Source organism: Physeter macrocephalus, unplaced genomic scaffold (genome assembly GCF_002837175.3).
Source record: "Physeter macrocephalus isolate SW-GA unplaced genomic scaffold, ASM283717v5 random_883, whole genome shotgun sequence".
Taxonomy (NCBI): Eukaryota; Metazoa; Chordata; class Mammalia; order Artiodactyla; family Physeteridae; genus Physeter; species Physeter macrocephalus.
The window spans coordinates 13,717-20,998 of record NW_021146169.1 but is presented as its reverse complement, the minus strand read 5'-3'; the positions used below and the strand labels follow the sequence as shown (position 1 = coordinate 20,998).

The 7,282-nt window shown below is 38.8% G+C and overlaps 1 pseudogene; it reads right to left on the bottom strand.

Moving 5' to 3' along the window:
- Window positions 1-5,084: 5,084 nt before the first annotated feature.
- LOC102982754 (RING finger protein 11-like) lies at window positions 5,085-6,657 on the bottom strand (annotated as a pseudogene).
- Between the last annotated feature and the right edge of the window lie 625 nt (window positions 6,658-7,282).

Here is a 7,282-nt window from a genome sequence, read left to right as displayed (position 1 = left end):
TTTTCATGGTTTTGCCTTATAGGACTTACCAGAAACTATTCCTTATTTAAGAATTTGTACAATTGGGCATCAGGTGCCAGATGATGATACTATTTTTAAATTCCAATGTGCTGTTAATGGGTTTTTGAAAGAAAATAACGATAATGGTGAGTTGTTTCGGTTTTTTTTTTCCCTTTACCTGAACTTTGGTATGCATTTTGAGTGGGATTGGGGATTTTTAACATTTTTAATAGTTCTGACATTAGGCCTGTTGCGTTTGGTAACATTAAGGTGGAAATGTCAGATGGTGCTGATAGAGTACAGTGTTTTTCCTGTTTATGGTCACAAACAATTAAGTTTAGTTTGGAAAGTGATTTTTGTGAGAAATATGAACTGAACTAGCTTACTTACCTCTTTTTAAAAATTTGAATGGAAAATACATAAAAAGATAAAAATGTTCTTTTGTCCTATTTATTGGTTGAGAGGTGGAAGAAAAGGTTAAGACTCTCAGGTTCTTAGCGTATATAAAATAGAAGACAAAAAGCAAAGGTTCGGAGTGGGACAGATCCCTAGAAGCAAAACAAAACAGAGTGGACCAGAAGAGTGGCTTCCGCATCATATGTGTTTAGGATATTTTTGCTGCTTTTACACTTTGGGCGCAAGTGGGGAAGAACACTACCACCTCGTATTCTTATCTTCAAACAGGAAGAACTGAAAAGGCTGGTGTTTTCTTGTTTCTGCTTTAAGATCTACTCTGTTGATAGTAGGTCTTAATAGCGTCCAAATTTTAAGGATCCACTTGCCTTTTTCTAGCATCTAACTATCAGAAGGAACATGGTATTTGCCATGTTTTAAGGCTGTGGAATCTTTTGTCTTTGGAGCACCACTGACCAACATGAGAAAGTGTTCATTTTGTCCTCTTTCTAAATTTAGCCTGAGAAGTGTGCACTTTATTAAATAAACCTAACAGACAGTAAATATTCCGTGTATATATAAAATGATGCACATATATACATAAAACAGGGAGTACGGGAGAAGGAATAGAGATGGAGGTGGGAAGATAGGGGATAGGAGGTGAGAGAGAGAGGGAGAGACTGGAATTTCAAGAAAAATTTTCATTCTATAACCTGGTTGCTTAATGCAGGTACTAGCTCTTAAATATCTTAAGCCCTATTCACAGATCTTCCCTGTACTTTAGCTTTAAAACTGAAGAGGCTTGGCCTTGCCTGTGATAACCAGGGTGTCTAGAAAGGAGGCAAATTATCTGATGTGTGTAAACTGTAGTCAGAGAAATACCAAGTGTAGTCCATTGCATATGCTGACTCCTCTGTGGGTCTTCTGCATGCAGTGGGCTAACTTCACCATGCTCTCTGCCATTGCAGTCTCAGAACCTTAGTTATGATCCGTTGGTGGCTTCCGCTGCTCTAAGCCCCTCCCACAGATGCCAGGCTCACTGATAATCAGGAGGAGACTATACTATCCACTCCCTAGAATTGGTAGAGACTCAGAAAATAAATTGTTTTAGTAAACACCAAGAGCCTTATAGGTTTGTTGTTAGGGCACAGGGATACAGAGGTGACTAAAAGTCTTTGTTCAGTAGCAACTTACAGTTGTCTAGGAAGATAAACATGTAGTGACTATAAGTGGGTTAATTATAATAAAAGAATCAAGTGCAGCAGGAATATAGAGGAGAAATTGAGGAAGGCCTGACTGAGGAGACAGCATTTGAACTGGGCTTGGGGAAGAGGATTTTGCCAGAATGAGGAAAGGACAGCCCAGGTATTGGGAACAAGCACAAAAGGCACAGGGCTTGAACTTGTGCTCTGGAGGGGCAGCCTCTGGTGTGACTAGAGGTTAGTGTGAAAGGGCAAAGAATTTATACATTCATTTTCAGCAAATATTTGTATAACACCTTCTAAGTTGAAGGCACTCTTCTAGGAAGTAGGAACAGAAGAAAGTTCTTGCCCTTACATACTTTGCATTCTAGTGGGGATAGAGATAAATAAATAAGTAAATGCTTTGGAGAATAACAAAACAAGATGAAGAGGTGAGGGGATGTGGTAGGTGATCAGAGAAGTCCCCTCTATTAAGATGTCCATTGAGCAGAGCCTTGAAGTGAGAAACAAGCCATTGGATATCTGGGAGAGTGGAGATGGGTTGGGAGGGTGTGTTCTGAAGCAGAAGGAATAGTAGGTGCAAAGTTCCCTGAGGCACGACTGTGCTTGGCATGTTTGAGGAATAGTAAGGAGGCCAGTGTGGCTGGACAGGGGAATGTGAGTGAGGGCAGGGCAGTAGAGAATGGGATCAGGGAGGCTGGCAGGGGAAAGGAGGGAGGTGGATGATGTAGGTCCTTGTAAGTCATAGTTTCAACTTATAATTCAGTTGGAGAGACAGACTGATATTTGTTTATAAAGAGTTCTCAATGCTATGTTAAAAACTTGGGCTTTATTCTGTGCTAAATGAAGATATTTAAGCAACAGAGCAATCCAGCCAAGTTTATATTTTAGAAAGATAACATCTTCCATGTGGAGGATCAGTTGAAATAGAAGACATTGTTAGAATTGTAGGGCGGTAGTAATCCAGGCAGGAGATGACAAATGCTAGACACCATCTAGTCACAGACGTACCTTTTGCAGAGATCAGCTACATGTTGTTGTTTTTTATTTACTTTCTTGTATAATTTTTTTAAAGTGCTGTGGCATAGTTGGAAAAATCTGAGGCTCGATTCTAGTCTTTTTTCTGTTTGCCTGCTGTGCAGCTTGGGCTTACGTCTCAAGCCTTACTTTTTCATTGTGAAATAAGAACGGTGCTACTTACCCAAGGTCTCCACAGGCACGTAGACCCATGGCGTGTGAGGAGCAGTGAATGAGAGAAGGAATGGAAGTGCTTTGGGACCCCAAGAGCCCTTCAGAAACTGTTTCTTCTTTTTAACATTGAGCATGAAAAGTGAAGGCATTCCATTTGTTTCACTCAAAAACAAATTCTTTTCTTCTGATAGCCTGTTTTTTTTCCACTCCCTTTTTCTATAGTCAAATCAGTTCCTGATGGGCATTCTCCAGTCCACACTATTGCATCATCTGATTGGAGGCTATGCAAAATTTCCCAGAGACAATGAATTTTGACTTTATAGTAGTTAATTCTTCATAGTACGTTCCTGCAAAAACACTCTTTTCTTCAGATTTTTTCCATTTCAGGATAGTGGTAGTGTTGTGGTAACTAATAAACGCTACACTTCAGAAAATCGTATAATTTGTTTTTAGTGTATCTACTTCGCTTGCTTAATTCCATATTCCCTGTTTTGTAAGAGGTTACCACCAGTAATAATTTAGCGCATATTTTTTCAGACGTAAAAATGCAGATATAAGCATATACGATGGTCCCTTGGTATCTGCAGGGGGATTGGTTTTAGGACTCCCCATGGATACCAAAATCCTCGGATGCTCAAGTCCCATATGTAAAATGGTATATTATAGTCGGCCTTCCATATCTGCAGAATATGGAACCGTTGGATATACAAAACTGACTGTACATGTGATTTAATTGTATAGTATTTAGACATTCTGGTTTATAATTTAATATATGGTGGACATCTTCCTAGGAAAATATTTGGAGGTGTCATTCTTATTTATTTATTTATTTATTTATTTATTTATTTATTATTTTTTTCCCTCCAAATTTGCTTTATGTAGTTGGATATAAATTAATGAACCAAAACTTCAGCAAGATACATGTAACAATTTAATAGAACCTGATACTCTAATTCTTTCAGTTTTTCTCAAACTCATCATGGGGCTCGTAAGAAAATTAACCAACATGGATACTATTACAGTTAAATGTCAAATCTTTAAGTGCTTATGACATACTAAATTCTTCTATAATGCACTTATGAAGAACCCTTCAAGAGACTTGTGTTTGGTATGTAGAAAAGTGTTGAGTCAAATATTCAACTCAATATAAATTAATAAGAAACACTTCTGATTTGTTAGGTTGAGATTGCTTTTCCTTTTACTAATGAATGATTTTTCTAGCTGTAGTATCACTGAGCTGAACAAATATGTCACCTTCGAGTACATAAGGAAAAATAAACACATGCTAAATGGGTAAAACATTACAACTACATCTTTCCTAGACCGTCTCTACTTGTAACACTTCAGAAGCTTAGAGATTCAGAGTGTTCTTACATTAATTGCAAGCAAAATATAAAGGAGAAAGTCCTTCTTTTTTGAGATCACAACTGTGAAGTCGTGATCATACAAATTCTGCATTTGTGTGCAAAACATGAAACACATTTATCTTAATTCTCCCTGCTTAGAATTGTCAGTCAACTAGCAGGACTTTCCTTCCAAGAAACAGAGACTGAGGTGTGTTTTATATGACTTCAATAACCTCAGCACTACAATAAGAAGACATGCAGTATCCTTTTGCTGTGGTTCAAGACAACAGGGAGGGAGGTCACAGGAAAGAATAAATCAAAATTGTTACAACTGAGAAAATTTCTCAGTTTAACCATGGTGCCACTTTCATTTTTACATAAGCATGGTGGCATAATTCAAGCTCAATAAATCAGAATTCTTAATGTTGAAAATTTACCTTGACTTTTAATTATCACCATATTAACAACCAAAATAATTAGATGAAACACGTAAGAAAGGGTAATGTTAAACCCCACTTTACTAGAGTTAGTTTCTGGACACGTTAACTCATTTTTTTAATAGAAGAGGGACAGTGAATCTCAGTTTGCTTACAAGCTAGGAGATCACTTTGAATTCTGCATTTCTTAACTGCAAACAGATACAGCACTTGTAACAGGTTATAAATAAACTGGTTTTCAAGCACAGAGCCAGTCCCAACAGTAATAGTACACTATTTAAAAAGACCTAAGGCATTGAATTCCATTTCCAATGGAAAAAAAGAATCATATGGTCTTGGACAAACAATTCTGAATGGTTTACTTAACAGTTCCTTAGTAGTTCTTCCTTGCTCATAGAAGTTTATGATTTTTTTGAGGAGTGAAGCATTCAGCTTTAGTGGATGAATCCTTGTTAAGCTGAGACAATCATTATCATATCCCTCTTTGCCATGAATTGTCTTATGAATGTTCATATCAGTCTGTTTTGGAAAATGAGTAATTAAGGGAAGGCTGTTATTGTGCTTATGAGAATGATATTTTTCTCTGAAAAAAGATAAATAATATGCATTTAGAAAATGACCATTTGGACTCTTTTTCTGCTTCCTCCTTGTTTTGTGAGAATATGATTCTTGGTTTTACAGCAGCCATCTTGTGACCCTGAGATGATCATATGCCAATAATGACAAATGGTAGATTAGAAAGAACCAGCAAAGACAGAAAACAGCAACACCAATAGTAACAACAATCACAGCAAAAGAACAATGGGACCTTAACTTGTGGAGTTCCTATAAAGTAAAAAACAAATGTTCTATGTTTATTCTAAAAAAAAGGAACTATGCAAACAAGCTTAAAACTACTTTTTTTGTGCCAGTGTTATAAAATGTAGCTTTAATTAAAACCTTGACCCAAATGCCAGCAACTTCAGAAAAGAATTTGGGTAGGGGGAAGAAGAAAGTTATCTCACTTAGGAAAAACAACCACTATCTTTATCCTAATCTTCGACACACAAGTGAAACATATATAGCTGCTGTAACACTTTACACAATTCCTATGTACTGGAGCAATAACAAGATCTAAATACAATTATATTTTTAAACACTGGGTGAAGGCTTTACATAAAAATAGCATCCTACTTTTCCCCCTAAATTTCTAAAATATCACGTAGTTTTCCCCAACATCTGCAGCCGTTCAGGAATTTTTAGGAAACTTTCATGCATGATCTTAATTCCCAATCCCTGGCTCTTTGGGCTCAACGACAAAAGATCAAAACCACCAAAAATGATGGTTCACTTGAAGTCAGGTGAGAGACACTGGCTCAGTTCGTCTCGTAGGACAAAAGCAGTGCTGCATCAACTGTGTCCATGCAGGAGGGGCACGTGAAGGATCTCATCAGCCAGTCATCTGTACAGCCCAGGTGATCTGCATACACAGCAGAAATCAAATTGGGTTCGCATAAACAAAGTCCATCATACAGATCACACACTCCCGGATCTTTTTAAAAAATATTTGTTTTATTTAATGAATTTATTTGATTGTTTGTTTGCGCCGTGTCTTATTTGCAGCCGGTGGGCTCCTTAGTTGTGGCATGCAAACTCTTAGTTGTGGCATGCATGTGGGATCTAGTTGCCTGACCAGGGAAAGAACCCGGGCCCCCTGCATTGGGAGTGTGGAGTCTTTACCCACTGCACCACCAGGGAAGTCCCCCGGATCCTTTTTTCTGTTCCATTTCTTCCAAGGTCATAAACTCCTTCAGGCTGATGCTGTATGAGGCCTATTCTTTGCGCTATCCTAATTTCTTCCTCTCAGCTGAGTTGCTAGGCGAGTCTGGCTAGGTGTTGGATGATAGACCAAAACTGGAACTTGATCCAGATATGGCAGCAGCGGCTCCTGATCCAGCTCCGTCCCCTTGCCAAAGCTAGCCCAGTCGGACTGACACTTGTGAGGCAGGGAGATGTCATCCGAAGTGGGGGACTTAAGGCAGTTCCCCATCTTCCGGGACTTGAGTGTGTGATCTGTGTGCTGTTTTGACAGTCTTCCAACCTCATTCTTTTTTTTTCTTTCTAATTAACTTATTATTTTTATGTATTTTTGAATTTTTAAAATTTATTTTTTATACAGCAGGTTCTTATTAGTTATCTGTTTTATACATATTAGTGTATATATGTCAATCCCAATCTCCCAAATCATCTCACCACCACCTACCCCTGCCCTGCCCCGCTTTCCCCCCTTGGTGTCCATACGTTTGTCCTCTACATCTGTGTCTCTTTTCTGCCCTGCAAACCGGTTCACCTGTACCATTTTTCTAGATTCCACATATGTGCATTAATGTACAATATTTGTTTTTCTCTTTCTGACTTACTTCACTCTGTATGACAGTCTCTAGGTCCATCCACGTCTCTACAAATGACCCAATTTCGTTCTTTTTTTTTTTTTTTTTTTTTTTTTTTGTCGTACGCGGGCCTCTCACTGTTGTGACCTCTCCCGTTGCGGAGCACAGGCTCCGGACGCACAGGCTCAGCGGCCATGGCTCACGGGCCCAGTCGCCCCGTGCATCTGGGATCCTCCCGGACCGGGGCACGCACCCGTGTCCCCTGCATCGGCAGGCGGATTCTCAACCACTGCGCCACCAGGGAAGCCCCAATTTTGTTCTTTTTCATCGCTGAGTAATATTCC